This window comes from Nematolebias whitei, chromosome 1, assembly GCF_014905685.2.
Source record: "Nematolebias whitei isolate Nwh7 chromosome 1, NemWhi1, whole genome shotgun sequence".
Taxonomy (NCBI): Eukaryota; Metazoa; Chordata; class Actinopteri; order Cyprinodontiformes; family Rivulidae; genus Nematolebias; species Nematolebias whitei.
Genome location: NC_056498.1, coordinates 82,453,179 through 82,456,982, shown reverse-complemented (window position 1 = coordinate 82,456,982; position 3,804 = coordinate 82,453,179).

Here is a 3,804-nt window from a genome sequence, read left to right as displayed (position 1 = left end):
GCTCTCCCGTCGAACGGCGGACTTCACCTTGACGTTTGGTCAGGTCACGAACTCCCCCCTCTGCAGAGGGCTCATTCAAAATTCTTATACTCTGTCTTGTGTGTGAATTCTTTAAAGGTGATACGAGGGAAAAAATCCCTAACATTCTTGGCGAGCCAGCCAGGAGCTCCCCGCAATCTGTTCGTCGGTGGGACTCGACAGGACGCGCTGAAAGGTCGGCAATAGGCCACCCAAAAGCCCCGGACACTGATTGTGTCACAGGCCAGCAGGATAGGTTCAGGTTCGAGACATCGGGGACAGACCGGCGGAGCTCCGACCCATCTCTCACACAAGGCGAGTATGAGACTTTTCCTTTTTTTTTATAAGCAAAGTCGAACAGTGAGGTTGTTTGCTCAAAACAAGGCTGAGACCCTGTTAAAGTGAAGCTGTTTTGCCCATACAATCAAGACCTGATTAAATAGTGAAAAAGAAAAAACAGTTTAAGCCAAGACCCAGTATAGTACAGAAGTGAGACAACTGGTGAGGCGTTAAATGAAAAGCAAGTGAGATTCTAGGGTGGTTAAGAAACTTACAAATAAGTAACGTGAAAAAAAAAGAAAGAGATTTTTCACAGGTTACAAGCACAAGTGAGACCTTTCCTGAATCAAGATCTTAATTGCCATTTTTAATATAAAATGAGTCAAGACCTCCTCTGGAAGTGAGATTTCTAAGGGTTGAGAAACTTATAAACAAGCAACGTGAAAAAGGTGAGATTTTTCATGAGTAACGTGAGAAAAGTGAGATTTTTCACCGATTACAAGCAGAAGTGAGACCTTTCCTGAATCAAGATCTTAATTGACAAAAGCAGGTGAGACTATTTGTCAAGACCCTTTCTAAAATTTTGAGTGAGACTCATAAGCCGGCATTTATTCTGAAAAATTGTGAGACACGTGCAAAACTCCTGTCTGTCTGTGTGTATGTTTAAAGTGACAGGCTGATCCTGTGGAGGATCCTTGCTGTACTAACAGACGGGACCCGAAGCAGATTTGCTTACAACCTTTTTTTTAACTGAGTTTGGGTTAAGTGAATCTTTTTCATCTGGGGAACAAAGACTGCAGCTTTGTTTGTCAGAAAAAAGACAACACCCACTAACTGCATAAGAAAAAAAACAAAAAAAAAAACAAAAAAACCCCCGCTAAAATACCTTGTCTACTTCGCCTGTAAGCTTATTGAGTAATATAAGTTTACAGATAACTGTTCACTATTTGTTTTTTGATTCTATAATGTCCTTCAAGCGTACAGCTGACTTTCTCTGTTATCTGTGGTGTTGCCGGCTCTCAGTCTGGGAGACCAAACGCACGCACGCATTGAACTCCCTCCTGTGTGATAACCACACACACGCACAAACACACACGCTCGTGAACGTCATGTTGCACTAAAGTTTTAAGAAGTTTGACACTCTAAAAAACACGTTATCTGAATTTAGATAAAATATAAATAAGAATACTGCATGATGTTGAAAAATAGAAATTGACATTGATTTTATAAGCCATCTACATTGGGTAAGATAGCTACTGTTTATAATCTTGTGCCAAAACCCAACTTAGAAAATATCTGAAATTCCCTTTAACTGACTGAATTAATTTATAAAAAATTCTGAAATGTCCCTTTAAACTGTTTAAATTCACTTCATGTCAAGAGAATACCTCTGACCTTTGAAACCAAACCACACTTAATAAAAATTAACTACTAACGGCTTATTAAATCTATAAATTAGGTGCAAATTTAACATAATATAATTAAATCCGAGATAGCCACATTAGGAGTTGACGGCTCATTTTAAGCAGACCTAACAATGTACATTTTAGCAGACTTAGCACTGTTAAGGCATTAAATATGGATAATACACTAATAGATTGTGTTCTCGTTTCATTTACTGTAGGACAATTCAGACCGTTTAAGCTTTCACGACCTTTGAGTTTTGACTTGTGTAGTGTAGGAAGTTCTGCCTTAAATTCTGAGTTTAGTGTTGATGGTGTTTTTTGGCTTTCACTATGAGGTGCTGATTGAGATCCTTGTGTTGGTCAGAGTGCAGTTACGACACCGCTGGAGGTAGAGGCAGATGGATTTTCAAGAGATGGAAATGGCTATCAGAGAGCTCAATCTGAGCTTTATTTGTCTATGTGTAACTTGAGATGGAGAACTTTACAATTGGATTTGTTATTTGGGTAGTTGACTTAGCTATTTAAGACTGTTTCTGTTAAGTGCCCCGAGACAACTTTTTGTTTGGTTTAGAGCTATTAATAAATAAATTAAGAATAATATCAGGATTTAATTGGATTACTTTATTTTTAAGCTAATCTTAAATTAAGAAAAAGTTGAACTGAGTGAGTTCTTGAACCTGGAGGGACGTTCTGATGACACATAATGCACAATTATTCATATAAGTTGCTGAAAACCCACATGCAAGTTGCAGTTTGACATCTTGGACTGGTTCTGAAGTGCCCAGTAGTGTATCCCATGTGCAGGTTGATGAAAAACTAGGCTGACAAGAACTTGTGACTTTATGAGACCACATTCTGTTCTGCTACCAAACAACAACAACAAAAATCTAAGTCTGGAGCACATAGACTTGAACTGAAACAAAATGCTGATGTCTGTGGAACTGCACTTTTGTCCAGGAGGGGGGAACTGGACTAACATCATGATGAACTCTTGAACTCTGAACTTGCAGTATCTCCAAAGTCACACTGGAGAGAACCTGAAGCGGGCTGTCACTATACGTCTGGATTTGAGTGTCGACTTTTGCATGTGATGTACGGTGGTGCGTTCACTCCGGATCCAGGATAGATGCTGTATGTTTGCTCTGACATAAATGCACCCACATAGACACACTTTTCAAACATTACAGCAAAATTTTGATTTTGAAAAGTAGTATTGTGGTCACTTGGGACACCTGCCTAGTTCAATGACTTTTAGACAAAAAGGAGAGATTTATAATTTTACAATCTTATATCAAAAATGAGGGCAGCACGGTGGCGCAACTGGTAGAGCTGCTGCCTCTCAGCGAACAGGTTCCTGGTTCAAACCCTGGTCCAGGAGCCTTTCTGGGTGGAGTTTGCATGTTCTCTCCGTGCATGCGTGGGTTTTCTCCGGGTACTCCTGTTTCCTCCCACAGGCCAAAAACATGCATGTTAGGCTGATTGGTAACTCTAAATTGTCCCTAGGTGTGAGTGAGAGAGTGAATGGTTGTTTGTCTCTATGTGGCCCTGTGATGGACTTGCGACCTGTCCAGGGTGTCCCCCGCCCCTCGCACAGTGATTGCTGGACATGGGCACCAGCGACCCCCGTGACCCAAAATGGAATAAACGAGTAAAGAAAATGGATGGATGGATATCAAAAATGAATAAGGTTACCCCTGAACAAATTATTGGCTTTTCCATTGGGCTCACTTTGTCTTTACAGATTAGACTAAGGACTCAGGGACAAGAATGAAAAAGTGTTGTTTGTATTCTTTTTGGTTAACAAATGTTGGTCTGCAATATGAGCTGGAAAATCTGAACTGTGGTTGATCTCACATTTCCTATAGAGCGCTAATTTGGAAAATAAATACATAAATAAATTATCATGTACAGAGGATGATTCGGTTCACACATAAACAGTATTTTGGGCAAATACAAAACGGGAATCTTATTAACCAACAACCAAAACGGGAAAACTTTACTTCGATGTTTCTGAAACGGGGCACACTGGTGTACTGTTTCAGAAAAATGGGGGAGGTATATAGTGATTGATGTACTGATTTTATAGATTTGCCTTGCTAGA